The sequence below is a fragment of the Panthera pardus genome, unplaced genomic scaffold (assembly GCF_024362965.1).
Source record: "Panthera pardus isolate Hobbes unplaced genomic scaffold, ASM2436296v1 HiC_scaffold_22, whole genome shotgun sequence".
Classification (NCBI taxonomy): Eukaryota; Metazoa; Chordata; class Mammalia; order Carnivora; family Felidae; genus Panthera; species Panthera pardus.
In genome coordinates this window covers 67,084,264-67,099,585 of record NW_026526788.1, presented here as the reverse complement: position 1 = coordinate 67,099,585, position 15,322 = coordinate 67,084,264, and the positions used below count along the sequence as shown (strand labels likewise).

At 53.1% G+C, this 15,322-nt stretch overlaps 1 long non-coding RNA gene across 2 annotated transcripts; it reads left to right on the top strand.

The window, feature by feature from the left end:
* Positions 1–686: 686 nt before the first annotated feature.
* Positions 687–10,335, top strand: LOC128779035 (uncharacterized). Of its 2 annotated transcripts, XR_008424922.1 has the most exons (4): positions 687–840; positions 1,104–1,314; positions 5,167–6,122; positions 9,494–10,335. It is a non-coding gene; the product is annotated as an uncharacterized LOC128779035 (long non-coding RNA). The 2 variants fall into 2 exon arrangements; XR_008424923.1 differs by lacking the exons at positions 687–840; positions 1,104–1,314 and adding an exon at positions 938–1,065.
* The last annotated feature ends 4,987 nt before the right edge of the window (positions 10,336–15,322 follow it).

The window sequence follows — 15,322 nt, the reverse complement described above, 5'->3', positions numbered from 1 at the left end:
GGGTCTTTGGTGCTCCCCATGTGTTAGTATGGTTTGACTTTTTTCAGTAACAATGTGTTGATTGTGTATTAAATAAGGCAACCGCTTTTCAAAGAAAGGCTCTCGATATGTTGGGGTTTCAGACCCCTTTGAAAAGCTTTTGAAAACCATGGACCTGCTCCCCACCTGCGCCCCTGCCTGCTAGAAGAATCCCCAGCTGGAGGGAGAATCAGATCCCTGAAACTGATCTCGCTCCTTCCCTCACAGAAGCCCACCTCCTTTTCCATCTGGGCCACTGTGATTTGCTTTTCCCCTCTCCCCAACGCATACCCAGCCCCCAGTAAATTCCAGCCTAACTGTCCTCCGGGCCAGTGGTTCTCAAACTGGTGGCATCAGAATCACCTAAGGGGCTTGTTAAGGTGGATTGCTGGAGCAACCCTGCACCTAAAGTGGGGTCTGAGTTTTCTTTTCTTTTCTTTTTTTTTTTAATGTTTATTTATTTTTGAGAGAGAGAGAGAGGGCGTGCAAGCGGGGAGGGGCAGAGAGAGACACACGCAGAATCTGAAACAGGGTCCAGGCTCTGAGCTTTCAGCACAGAGCCTGATGCAGGGCTTGAACTCAGGAACAGCGAGATCATGACCTGAGCCGAAGTTGGACACTTCACCGACTGAGCCACCCAGGCGCCCCTGAGATTTCCTTTCCTAACGAGTGTCCAGGTAATTTGATATGATGGATCCTCCTGCTAGACTTTGAGAACCACTTCTCTAGGTAAAGGGCATTACTTGTGCCTTTTAGGGTTCACCTGGAATCTGAACGGGGCTCCAGTGGGGAACAAAGGCTTGTCCCCTCTCCTGTGTGGAGGTGAGGAGAAAGGACAGTATCCCTGGGAATCGCTTGGGGGCAGGGATGGGGGGGGGGGGAGGAGTTTTCTGCTCTTAGGGGTTGGGGCTAAGTGCTTGCACTGGAAGACGTCATTGTAGAAGAGACCATCTCGCCCAGAGCTCTGCTTCTCCCATCAGCCGGTGCCTCTCCTCTGCCCTGAGACAGAAAGTAGGACTGCAAAGGCAAGGGCAGGAGGAGCAAAAGGTAAGAGAGCCTCTGAGCTTCCCTTTACTCTCTTCCAGGCTCTGAGGTTCTCGCATATTGAGAGAGAGGGTCTTACCCCACCCTCCCCTCAAGGAACTTGATTGAGCGAATCCGTGTCCCTGGCACCTGGCCCAGCAACTGGCACGGAGTCAGCGCCCTGTGAATGTGCAGGCAAAGACAGACAGGTGGGAGCTCAGCCCCAACCCCCAGGCTGGACCCAAAGCTGGAAGGAGGAGAAGGTTCTCTAAGGTACTTTTCCACTCCTTCCCTTTCTGCATCCTGCCCTCTGGCAAGTCCCAGTTCTCCCTCTGTCTGTGGGAGCAGCTGTGGGTTTTTTTTTTTTCCCTACTGTGAATGTATCCCACCCTGGGGGTATATTCAGTTTAAGGGAGGACTCACCACCCACCCCAGTGAATTAAACCCCAAGGATGGAATTTGGGGCCTCGGGGCTGCTGTCGTTGTACAAGGTCAGGATTCTGGAGCAGTGGGTTCCTGAAGGCCTCTCCGCCCCAGTCCACATCAGATTAGCCCTCTGGAATCTCTTCAGGCCTCAGGGGGAGTGATCAAGGTGCAGTTTCCCCAGAGGCCTGCTTTGTGGGAAGTGTCCTTGGTGTCCCCACTGAGGGGGCCCTGTGTGTGAGAGGCGCTCCTGGAGACGAACTCAGCTGTTGTTTGGAGTGTTTGTCTGCTGGGCTGCCCCGGTGCCAAATCCCAGCAGAGGCAGAGATAAGCGCCCTTACCAAGTAGAAGGGCAGAGGCCTCGGCTGCCTGCCAGCTGGGCCGCAGAAACGGCCGTCAGGTCTGCCCCTTGGGAGACTGAGTGAGGGGTGCAGTCTCATACGCCCGCCTCCCATTTCCTTGCACCTGCTGGTGGGCAGGTGATTGTGGATAGTGACCTGTGGAGGGAAAGGGACACACGGAGCAGCTGCCGATGTGAGGTCAACGTTGTAAGGCCCAACAGCCAATAGTGACTTCTCAGGAGACCAATTCAACGGCTCCTCTGCTCCCCCTCCTCCTCTGCAGAGGTCAGCCCAGGCCAGCCCTCCGTTCACTCCCCTACCACTCACCCCATGCTCGCTCTGGCCCGCACTGTGCCGGGCTCTGGGTGCAAAGGGAACGAGTCTTGGCTCCTACTGGAGGGGTTCCCAGCGGTGTGGGCAGAGAGAGGTGGCCACAGGCAGCCCAGCACAACAGGCTGTGAGAGCCATGTCTGCGGAAAGCCTCTCCTTCCGTATCCGCACTGTGAGCTCTGTCTCTATTATCCCATTTGACTGATGCCAGCTCATGTTTCTTGAGTTCTGACTCTCAGAGAAGGGCTTGCCATGCCTTCTCCATCCTCATCATAACACAACACAGAGAGACTGTGTACCCATTTAACAGAAAAAGAAACTGAGGGAGAGAGTGACTCAGCAGTTCCCCTCCCCCCACCCCCATCCACGCCTTGACTGCCCTTAGTTCCTAACTGTTCCTTTCCCTGCAGTTAAGATTCCTGGTCCCCAGGTTCTGACCTCCTTTGTCTCCTCTGTCCTCTTTCCAACCCTGTCCCCACGCCCACCCCTGCACGATCTTGGGTCGTGCCACACCTCCCGTATCTGGATCAGAGGCTCCCATGCCCTCCAGAGATGTACCCACACTGCTTCCCCTGTCTCCTGGGCATGTCCATCTGGGCATCCTGCCAGAACTCAGCCCACCGTGGGCAAGCCCACCATCTCTCCAGACTTCTCTCTGACTGTTGATAGTGCCTGGTGTTCCTGGCCATCCGGGTCATCCTGGTTCCGAGTCATCCGGGACGCCGGGAGGCCTCTCTCTGTTGCCTCCATCCAGAGCACATGATACTCTGAGGTACCGCTGGGGCAGATGGGACGGTGACATCCCACTCAGAACTCTTCTGGTTCCAAGTGACGGAAAACTCTTATTGGAACCGCTGTGACCGCTGACAGACTGAACTGAGCTGGTGTCAGACACGGCCGAACCCGTCATTTCGATGGCACCATCAGGTTTTCGGCTCAACACACACTCGATGCTGGCTGGCCCTGCTCTTCGTCCCACAGGGTGGCAAAATGACCATCAGCTGAGGTCTCACACCCTCTAGGACAGGAAGGAGGAGGCCAGTGTGCCTTTGGGAGAAGGGCTACGGGGAGATCACGAAGCGGGAAGGGCAGGCAGGGGCCAGTCCTTAGGGCCCTCCCTTCTCCATTTGCAAGGCCCCAGGGGTCTAGGCCTGTCCACCTCCTCCGGGAAGCCCCCAAACCCTCCCTGCCTCACTGGTGCAGTCTCGCCAGTTTCCCCAGCTAGAATGAGAGGTATGTGAGAATTGCAACATGTTCGCCCTTTGCCCTCGAGGAACTGAGAAGATAGCATCTTTTTGGACTCCGCAAGAGGTGTGGCAATCCAGTCTGTGGACAAGAGCACGTGGGTGAGGGCTGAGGGGAAGTAAGGGGAGGTGTGGCTGACCTCAGGCTGGAGGGTAGGTGGTTAGGGAAGTGTGCACATCTTCTGTGCACTACATTGAAATGGCAGTCGGGTCAGGAAGACCTTGACTGTGCTCACCACTCCCAGACACTGGATGGCGATGGGGTCAGTCCCCCCGGTTACCCAGGTCCTTTGTCGGGGGGGGGAGCTCAGTCTCGCAACCCAGCCCAACGCTGGCCACTCATCCCCTGCCCCCACCTAAGTTAGAGTTGTATCTGGGGTCTAGGAATACTGCTTGCGATCCACGGTATTTTATTACTGGTTTCCATGAACGAGTAATGACGGGGTACCTGCTCAGGACCCAGTGAACGCAACAAGCAAGTTATACATTTACCAATGGATTTTTTTTTTTTTTTTGAGCATCTATTACTGTGTTCAAGGCCTCTTATAAGGCCAAAGTAAAATGAAATGCTTGGTTCCAGAAATCACATTAGCCTAGGTTTTTGTTTTTCCATTTTTAATTATTGATGACAGCAGCTTCAATACAGATATCAGAGAGCTGCTTCCTGCTCTCAGTCATGAAAATCTTGGTTTGACCTGGCTTTTAACTATAATTATTCTCTCCGATCCTCCCTACAAAGAGTTCTTTTTTTTTTTTTTTTAAGATTTTATTTTTGGGGCACCCGGCTGGCTGAGTAGGTGAAGCGTTCAACCCTTGATTTCAGCTTAGGTCATGATCTCACGGTTCGTGAGTTTAAACCCCATGTCAGGCTCTGCACTGTCAGTACAGAGCCTGCTTGGGATTCTCTCTCTCCCTCTCTCTCTGCCCCTCCCCCACTCACACTGGCTCTGTCTCTCTCAAAATAAATAAACCTAAAAAACAAAATTTTATTTATTTTTATTTAAAAATTTTTTAATGTTTATTTATTTTTGAGAGAGACAGAGTGCAAGTGGGAGAGGGGGAGAGAGAGAGGGAGACACAGAACCTGAAGCAGGAGGCTCCAGGCTCCGAGCTGTCAGCACAGAGCCTGACCCTGACACGGGTGTCGAACTCATGAACCGTGAGATCATGACTTGAGCCAAGGTCAGATGCTTAACCTACTGAGTCATCCAGGTGCCTCTATTTCTTCTTTATTTCAGGAAAGCATCAAGAAGAAAATTTTCAATGACCCATACCGTTGCTACTCAGATGACCCTTGTTTCTTCTTTTTTTTTTTTTTTAATTATTTTTTAATGTTTATTTATTTTTGAGAGAGACAGAGACAGAATGTGAGTGGGTTAGGGGCAGAGAGAGAGGGAGACACAGAAGCAGAAGCAGGTTCCAGGCTCCGGGCTGTCAGCACAGAGCCCGACGCGGGGCTCGAACTCACGAGCTGTGAGATCATGACCTGAGCCGAAGTCGGACGCTCAACCAACTGAGCCACCCAGGCGCCCCGACCCTTGTTTCTTCTTAAATTCATACAGCAAAGAGTTTAAATGCTATAGAAAGACACAGAACAAGAAGTAAAACTCTCTCATTCCTCCCTCCCCCATTAACCAGTTTCTCTTCCTAAAGGTTTGTGCTGTTAAGGGTTCTGTAACCATGTCTCCAGAAAAAGTTTAATGCATTCGTCAGCATTATAAATGCATTCTATATATCCTATTCTTTTTTAAACATTTAATTTTTTTTTTTTTTTTTTTTTTTTTGAGAGAGACAGAGTGCAAGCGGGGAAGGTGCAGAGCGAGAGGGAGACACAGACTCCGAAGCAGGCTCCAGGCTCTGAGCCTTCGGCACAGAACCCCGCTTGGGTCTCAAACCCACAAACTGCAAGATTATGACCTAAGCTGAAGTCAGACACTTAACCGACTGAGCCACCCAGGCACCCCTGTATATCCTATTCTTAGAAGGTTCTCCCAGAAGTTAAGAAAAGTTGCTCTCTCTGCCCTTTGATTTTTATGTTTTTTCCCCCTGTCCTGTCATATCTGCATTTAAAAAATAGAGGAACCAGGTTTCTTGTGCTCCCCGGCCTTATACCAGCTGGGTGACAGCAGCAGGTTATTTCACCTCTCTGGGCCTCAATTTCCTCATCGTAAAAGCAGGGATTCTGGTGGGGGTGCAATGATAATGTGACTGCAGCAAGGCCTGGTTAGCTGGTAGGCGTTCCACAAAAGTCAGAGCATTCCCTCAGCCCCTTTCGGAAGGAGGCAGGGGCGCCAGTTCTAAATAAATGTTACAGAAGGGCCTGTCAGCAGTTGCCTCTCAGAATGACCTGTCACTTCGTTTCCCGGCTGCAGGAAGAGGAGCGTGGGAGTCTCCTGACAGGAGATGACGGGGTCACACGAATTCCTCACCCTCAGTGTTGGCTCCCACCCCAGGTGCTCAATCGATCCGACTCTGGAAGGCTGGACCCATCTGTCCTGGGTTGGGAAGGAATCCCTGCTAACAGCTGGGACAGGCCCCTGATATATGGCCCCTGTCACCTCCCCCTCTTCTTTCTCTGATCTCAGGTTGTAAGACCTCCGTGACCCCGGCCTCAGAGGGCAAATGGCTCACAAGAAAGTTCTTTAGCGTCCTCCGAGGTCCAGAAGGTGACTTGGCTATTGTCAGCAAAACCACGTGCAGCCCCGGGAAATCAGAAAGGAGGGCAAGGTTCCAGCCCAAGCAGGTGGGCTGTGGGTGGGCTGAGGATGGCAGAGGGTGGATGGAGGCCATTTGTCCTGTGCTAGGAAGCATCTGCCACAGGGCTGGTCCTTGGCAGGTGTTGCTTCCTTGGCTCTCCCAAATGCACTCCCACTTTGCAGATGAGCAACTGAGGCTCAGAGAGTTGAGCCAGTTTGCTGTTCAGTGAGTAAGAGGCAGAGCCAGGACTGGAGTCTGACTGCAGAGTTCAGAGTTTCTGTTCGGCCCCTATGCCAGGCATGGGTGGGGACCAAACAGGGCCCCCGGAACTCAAGGCCACAAAAGTGCTGCCCACTCACAAGCATAGGCATCCTTCTCTTGGGGTCTGCTTTTATTAGTCCTGTTCTCTCAGTGTCCTCAGTGTCTCGAACAGCGCCTGGCACATAGTACGTGCTCAGGAAATCTCTGTGGAATAAAGAAAAGAATGGAGAGCAAAAATGGCTGGTTCTCTAACTAGATGAAGCCCCAATACTCCAAGACTGATGCTCCCTAAACTTGTCTCGGGGCTCCGTGACAAATGGTGTGAGCTTAACACTGAGCCACCAGCCAGATTTTGGAAAGGGGCGCGATCCCTACTCTCTTCAGTAGTCCCTTTGCCTTCAGTGTCAGACCCTTCCTTCTCTGTGACATGCAGTGAGGGCTGTGGGGTACCAAAGCCCAGGCTGCTGGAGGACCATGGCCTCCTGCTGACATCCCCAGACTCAGGTCCAGGCAGAGAGGCACTGACGAGAGGGGTGGGGATGGGGTGCTTAGCAAGAGCGTGTCAGGTCACACTGGCTCCAGCTGGCCTCCCAGGGCTGGGAGAAGGAGGCCAGAGTGGGCTGAAGGTCACAGGGGAGTCAGCCTTGGTTCTGTCCTGCTGAGGTGCCGTCCCAGCTCACAAGGGAGTCAGACGCCCACAGCCTGGCCTACAAGGAACACATATTAACAGAAAGAGCAGAAATTGAGGAGCGTTCACCACGCATGGGACACAGGGGCCTTTCGTGTAATTTTCTCCTTTACAAACACTTAGGGGCTAAGTACTATTGTATCTTAATTGTGCCACCGAGAAAACAGAGGCACGGAAAAATTAGGCTGTAAGTGGGATTTGAGCTTCAGAGCCCGCTCCAGAGTTGGGTTTGGCCTCCCTTGTGTCTGATCATCAGGACCCACTGTCAGGGTCAAGGTTAGGGCTCTGAGAAAACTTCCCCACAGGGCTGCTTTCTCCAGCTTCTAAGAAGCACTCCATAAGCATCTGGGCCCCACCTGCCTCTACCATCCAGGTGAGCCGTGGTCACCTCTGAGCAACTGGGGGAGAAACAGAGAAAGCCAGCGCCGGGGGTGGGGATGGTCCAGAAGGGCCCTGGGGAGGAGGAGAGCTGGTGGAGAATTGGCCAGATGGACAACGGGAGGAAGGGTCCTCTGGGCCGAGAGCAGAGCTTGGAGAGGCCCTGAGGCACGTGGTGTGTGGTAGAGGACAGTTCAGTTAGGTAGAGAGCGGGGCGTAAAGGGCATGAGCTTTGAAAGATAAAACTAGAAGGCGCCCACACAGAGCATTAGGGCTTCATCACTCATCCAGGTGTGGAGGCTGAGACAGGTTCTGGGCGCTGCAGCCTCAGGGCTAGCCAATGGTCGTGGTAGCCAGACCCCAGGATATGTGGGGCACACACGCTCTGCCCCCATGCCCTCACAACACCCCATGAGACCGGGCCTCCATCAGTGAGGCCTGGTAGCTTCCTATGAGCCCTGAGCTTCCAGGTAAGAAGCCCAGCTCCTGCTGGAGAGGCTGCATGGAGAGGAGGTGAGCCTGATGGCAAGGGAGAGAAGCCCAGTCATCCTGGTGTCCATCCCAGGCCTCGGCTGGCCTCCCAGCCGGCCGGATGGGACCACACGTAGGATCCCTGTCAAGATGAGTAGAAGACGTGGCCCAGCTGATACCCTAGCAGAACAGAGATGAGGTGTCTCCACCAGGCCCTACCCAGGCTGCAGCATCATGAACAAATCAGTGACTGGTGTCCTAAGCCATGAAGTCTGGGATGCTTTGTGACTTACAACAGATATTTGAAACAGAAATTGGTCAGGCACCTGGCCTTGGAAGTGCTGAACGAAAGCATCAAATGTGTGTGAATCACCAACAAAGATGTTTTTCTCCTTGTCCCCGTGGATTGGAGTGGCTCACCCAGGCCATCCCAGTCACCCTTCTTTGTTCTGTCTTTGTAATTGACTCACTTGTGTAGGTTTCCTGAGCCCTGGCAGCAGGTTCCCTGGGGCCGGGGCCAAGGGATTCCCTGTGGTTCTTCCCCACCCCCCCCCAGCCCCATCCCCTCCCCGCCACCCCCCCACCACCCACAAGAGTTCTGCAAATAGTGAGGGTGCAGTTCAGAGAGCTGTCTGATTCCCACCAGCAGCTTCTTCTACGTCAGGCCTTCATCCAGAGCCAGGGCCTGGCAGAAGAGAAACCTTTAGAGCCCAAGTGCCTGGTTCAAAACCCAGCTCTGCCACTTGTTTGTTGTATGATCTTGGACAAGTCAAGCCACGCCTCTGAGCCTCTGTCTCCTTATCTGTAAAATGGGGAGAATAACACCTGACCTTGTGAAAGTAAATGAGATAGCATTTGTAAAGAGCCTTACACAGAGCCTGGCATATAAGTGGCCCCCATACATATCCATATTCCTCTCTCTTTATCTATAAATGAAGGGAGAAATTTTAGGTTCCAATGACCATTCCATACACCACCCCTTCAGCCTCTTCTCCACAGGTCAAGGCTGGGTCTGCAATTCCAGCATAAGTCATTGTTTGTGGCTGAACTGTCAGTGCCATGTTGCAGGTCTGCTGGGATGAGGCCAGTGATGGAGCAAGCCTCCCTTTCAGAATTAGGAGACCTGGGCTCCAGCCCGCCCCTCTGCCTGCTGGCTGGGAGACCTTGGGCATGTCACTTGACCCTCTGTGCAGTGGGGCTAGCAGTTCCTGCCCTGGCCTGGCAGAGTTGCTGTGAGGTTCATGGGGACCCACGGACATGGAAGAACTTTACCCCTAGCATAGATTCAAGTGTGCACCTGGAGGATGTCATTTTTAGCCCCTTCGGTTGGAATTGGTTCCCTAGAGCTGTGCCATCCCAAAGTAAATAAAATTAAAAACCCAGTTCCTGAATCACACTAGCCCCATTTCAAGCACTCGATAGCCACGTGTGGCTGGTAGCTACCATATTGGAGAGCACAGATAGAAAATATTTGCCTCGATGCAGAAAGTTCCACTGGACAGCATTGCACTAGGGTTTCCACAAAAGGATGACCAGTGGGAAGGAGAGGGAGGGATGAAGAACAAGGAAGTCTGAGCAGAGATGGGAGGGTGGCATGGAGTTTTATGTTTGTTTTGCAGACACTGTTTGCTGACCAGATTCAAGGATGGCCACCACCTTTGACTTCCTGCTAATAGCCACGCTGGGCAGCTTCTCCAGAAACAACATGTTCTCACTGTGAGATCAGGGAGCACGAGGGCTGCCTCCAGCAGGAAGTGGCCAGAGCAGGCCAAGGCCACGGGGCCAGGCTGAGCACTGAATGCTGATTTATTCCTTGGCTTGGCTGGTGGTTGGGTGGGTCCCTAGGCTGACAGAGCTTCTCTTCCTGTCCCCAGTGCAGTCTGGCAGAGAGGGTGTGGCAGCAGCAGGAGCAGAAGTGCCAGGATGATGATGCCTGAGCTTGGTGCTAAGGGACCAATTAGCCAGTCATGGGGTGAATCCCATGACCCTGCTGCCAATGCTCGGAGGCTCCCTGAGCCCCAGATCCTCTCCCACTGCAGGCCATGGCACCGGGACTCCAACACGCCCAGGGTCACCGGCACCGGCCAATGTAGCTTGACCAAAGGGACAGACCCCAAGGGCCCGCTCCGAGGGAGGCCCAGCTGGGAGGAGACACCAGAGAATTCACGTTTTCTGGCTTGCTTGGTAGAGTTCCTTCCTGCTCACCGCAAGTCAACATACAAGCCGTTCTCGTGTATGTACGTGGACTCACATACGGCAGGCACCCAGACACGCACAGGCAGATCCACCCGGAGAAGGGGGCACAGACACGGACACCCTGACGCATAAAGCAGATGTGGCCCCCTGGGTGCGGGCGCATGACCGTATCTACACATGTGCAATCACCAGCTACCAGTGGCCAGGAGGCCCCCTTGTCTTCCTAAACCAGAAGGCTTCCATTAGCCTAAGTTTAAATTGTGTGTTTCCAAACAAAAATAGTCCTAGGGGCCTCCCTGGCCCTCACTGGCTGCAAACCAAACACCCTGCAGTGCCCCAAGCCCCCACACCCTGCACATGGGCTGGGGGAGGTGGTCACGGGCTGCACATGTGACACTCTGCTCTCAACCAGAGGCTGCTTCTCTTGGAACAATGAGAACGTGAGAAGGCAGCACCTGTTCTTGGCGCTCCCTGGGCACACCTGCCTCTCCCCCTCTGCCCCCTTGGAATCCTCCCGACAGCTTCACCTTTCCCACAGGGCTTCCGGCGCCCTCCCCACCCCCTGGAGCAGGCAGGCGGCTGGACAGGTGACAAATCACAAGTCATTCTCCTGAGCAGGTGTGTACCAGGCCTAGGGGGCAGGGCAGGAGGCCACGCTTGGGGTGGGAGTTCCTAGAAGGCTGTGGGGCCCTGGAGTGTCATGGGTCCGTGTCCAGAACCCTGTTTTTAGCAATCAGTCAGAACTGCCAGGAGCAGTGGCTGATTCCACCCCCTTGCCCCCCCCCCCCCCCCCCCCCCGCCTCAATGCCACGTTCACCTTACCCATTAGCTTTTATGAACTTAGCCACCTACTTAGGGCCAGGCTTTCTTCTCAGACCAGAGTATCACAAGAGATTCTCAGAAAAAGCCCAGTTCTCATCCTCCAGCCCCAGTGGGACAGACCACCCCTCCCCTCCAGCCCCCTGCTTTTCTGCCCACCCAGCAGCTGCCGGCAGACTTAGGTGCTGGCAGGCCCAGCCGATCTCCAGCTTTTCAACCTGTCTGCCTTGAGGCTGGCAGGTTATCAGTAGCCTCAACCCCAGACCCAGTGGGGGTTTGAAATAAAGTCACCCATCCATCTCTGAAACCATACGAAATGTCTGTGCCAACTCAGAGAACTAAATTTCTACCTGGTTTGGGACGCCTGGGTGGCTCAGTCGGTTAAGCATCTGACTTCGGCTCAGGTCATGATCTTGTGGTTTGCGATTTTGAGCCCCGCATGCAGGCAGCACAGAGCCCGCTTCAGATCCTCTGAAGGTGTTTGTTCAATAAAGTGCTTGCTACGTGCTAAGCCCTATCTAAGTACCTTTCAAATATCAATTCACTGACTCTTTACAACGTTGTGATATTGATGGCATTATTTCCATTTTGCGTACAGGGAAACTGAGGCACGGAGAAGCAAAATAACCTACCCAAAAAGGCACACACACCCAGTGACGGGAGGCTTTGCGCTCAAGCAGCCCGGCTCTGGGGCCCAGGCTTTTGACTGCCCTTCTCCCACTGCCTTTCTCACAGCAACATCATATCAAAGCAATTATGCTATTTCATTGAATATTTTTTGTTTCATTTATTTGACAATCACTTACTGACATCTGTTTCTCCCACCAGACTGCCACTTCCCTGAGGCCAGTGGAGGGAGGTATGTCTCAAACTCAGTAAACGATTCACAGTTGGTAGAATGAATGAATGAATTTCCTTCCATCTCACTGTATACATGTCATCCACCAAATGGCTTAGAAATTAGGAGGCGGGGCGGGGGGGGGGGGGTAAGTTCCGGGGAAAGGAACCAGTGGGGGCTCCAGAGTCCAAATGGCTGGGTTCAAATCTTCATCCCTACCCTTTTCTAGCTGTGTGAACTAGAACAGCTTACTCAACCTCTGAGGGCCTCAGTTTTGTCGTGTTGTTGTCTGTTAAATGGGGATAATAATAGTTTTTGCCTTCTGAGTTGATGTGAGAATTCGGTGAGATAATGCTTGCTCAGAGCTTGGCACACAGTAAGGGCTCCATAAATAGCAGTTATTATCACTGTTAATATGGTGTTGGTGTGACTGCTGCTTGCCCTGTATCTGATGTGAAGTCAAGGCCTCCTATTAGCCCTTCCGCAGGCCACAGCCAGCACGCCTGCAGCAGGCATGACCCACTCCTCCCCATCTGTCACAGTGAATCCTCCGCCGGTTCCGGTCAGAGCTTACAACCTACTTATTAGGTTAATTAGATGCGACACCTTTCTAAAGATACCCCTGGCTCCAAAGCGAGGACCTAACATCTGGTGGGGCCAAGGATCTGGGGAATGACAAGTTCTCACGGGCCTCTAGTGAGAGCAAGTAAGGCAGGGTGGGGGGAGGGACTGCAGGGACTGGGAGAACTGTTTCTTCCTCTTTAGGGATTATGGGCTGGATCCTGGAGTCTTTGGGTAGGATTGATTGCCAGGTAAAATACAGATGCCCAGTTAAATTTGAATTTTACATAAATACCAAATTTATATCTTAATATAAAAAAGTCCCAAATATTGCCCAGGCATACTTCTATTTTTTAATTAAAAAAATTTTTTTAACGTTTATTTACTTTTGAGAGAGAGACAGAGTGCAAGCAGGGGAGGGGCAGAGAGAGAAGGAGACACAGAACAAGAAGCAGGCTCCAGGCTTGAGCTGTTAGCACAGAGCCCAACGCAGGGCTCGAACTCACAAAATGCGAGATCATGACCTGAGCTAAAGTCTGATGCTTAACCAAGTGAGCCACCCAGGCTCTCCTTTAAAAAAATTTTTTTTAATGTTTATTTATTTTTGAAAGAGAGACAGAGTGTGGGCGGCGGAGGGGCAGAGGGAGACACAGAATCCGAAGCAGTCTCCAGGCTTGAGCTGTTCGCACAGAGCCTGACTCGGGACTTGAACTCGCAGACCGCGAGATCATGGCGTGAGCCAAAGTCGGATGGTTAGCCAACGGAGCCACCCAGGCACGCCTAGGCATACTTCTATTAAAAAAGTATTTGTATTTGTCTGAAATTCAAATTTAGATGGGTGTCCCTTTTTTACCCCCTAAGTCTGGCAGTTGAGACTCTGGGGCATGCGGGAGGGTGAAATGAGGGGGAGGGAAGGCCCGAGTGTTTGAAGGAGCAGGAACAGGACTTGGCTGGGCCCTGCACTTAGCAGCCCTGGCACCTGGGCTCCACTCCGGGCCTCCTGGGGCTCAGGTGAGGTTGCCTGGGGATCTTCTGGAGCCGTCCTCCCGTCCTCCCAGAGGGAGGCTCTGCTGGAGGAACGGGGAGCTGCAGCCAACTCCGAGTTGTTTGCACTTCACCAGCTCCCTCGGGCACAGGCCCCCTTCCTGGTGAACATCCTGGATGTGAGGACCAAGAACAACAGCCCTTTCCCCCGAGGGGCGTTGACACGCAATCCCAGGAGCACTGCTGGCGGGGAGGGGCCTCTAAGGCCCCAGTGGTGCCAAACACGGAAGACCAATCCCTTCTATTACAAGAGGGCCCCCGAGAAGGCGAGGGGTTGTCCAATGTCACAAGGGGAGTCGTACTGAAGGGAAACCTAGACCATGGTCTCTGGACATCTCAGTCCTATCCCTCCATGCCTACCTGGTTACCTTCCTCTGCCTGTTGGGAGAGGAACAGTTGTTGCCAGAACAATTTTGATCCTCAAACTCAACAGGCTTCAAACTAGACCCATCATCTTCCCTCTCTAACCTGCAATTCTACCTGGTTCTACAGCTCAAGACATGGTAGCCCATCCACCCAGCTGGTGAACCAGAAACCTAAGCATCATCCCGGGCACTCCTTCTTGCCCTTGTCCCATCAGTCACTAAGCCCTGTTCATGCCACCTCCTTTGTAGCTCTTGACTTTGCCCACCTCCTTCCATGGCTACCACTGCCTGCATCCAGGCAGCTGTCATCTCCCACCCAGCGGCCGCGTCAGCTGCTTACTGGCCGCCCTGCCTCATGGCCTCCATCTCCAGTGCATTCTGCCCCAGCAGCACACAAAACATGAATCTGTGCATATCAACCTCTACCCTCCCATCTTACAGATCCGTCACTGGCTTCTTATTTTTAGGATCAAAATTGGCTTCCTTAACATGGCTTACAAACTTCTTTACGATCTAGGCCTGTCTGCCTCTCCCGCTTCTACTTCCTCCCATGGGAATCCCTCCGTCCACCGTACAGTGGACCTGAACTTCCTTCACTCCTTCCATGAGCCAAGCTCTTTCTTGCTTCAGGGCTTTGCATGTGCTGTCTCCCCCCCACCCCCCCCGGGCGCCTCCCTCCTGCCACCCTGCCCTCCCTGGCTAACCCCTACCTGTCCTATCGTCCATCAGACCTTTGTATAGCCTCCATGTCCTTCAGAAAGCCTCCCTTCATCCCTGCCAATCTTCAGAGGCTGAGGCCCTACGAGGGCAGGGGCCAAGTCTAGCACGATCCCTGCTAGATATACAGTAACCACTGTGGACACACAAGGAGCTCACTAATTACGATTTGCAGCCATTATTACAAATGTCTGGGTCATGCCAGATGCAAGTGCTGGGAGGAGAAAAGAGAGGAAAGGACGGGTCAGCCCAGCAGTCTTTCACTTCCAGCCACACAACAGAATTGCTTTACAGAAATATTGATGCCCAGGCACCACTCCAGAGATTTTGATTCTTTGGATCGCAGGTGAGACCACGCAGATGGGTAGTTTTAAACTTCTTCAGATGTTCTGGGGCACCTGGGTGGCTCAGTCAGTTAAGCCTCCGACTTCAGCTCAGGTCATGATCTCACAGCTCGTGAGTTCGAGCCCCAGGTTGGGCTCTGTGCTGACAGCTCAGAGCCTGGAGCCTGCTTCAGATTCCACGTCTCCCTCTCTCTCTACCCCTCCCCTGCTTGTTTTCTCTCTCTCTCTCAAAAATAAATAAACATTAAAAATATTTTGTTAAGCTTCTTCAGATATTCTCATGTGCAGCTGGAACCTAGAGGCCCTGGGTGAGCTCTAAATCCAAGGGCATGGTCTCACCTCAGTAAATTCTTGCTGACTGGTATCCATTCCTACTACTCTTTGCTGGGGGCGGGGGGTGGGACGGGGAAGCGTGTCCTCAGACATTTACCTCTCTACCCTCATATTCCCTTCCTTGAGGAATGGCAAACTGGGCCGAGGACCAAAGTTTCCCCCTCTGCCCACCCCCGTCTGCCTACCCCATATACGCCGTCCCCAGTGGAGCCAGTCGGCAGCCTGCCATTG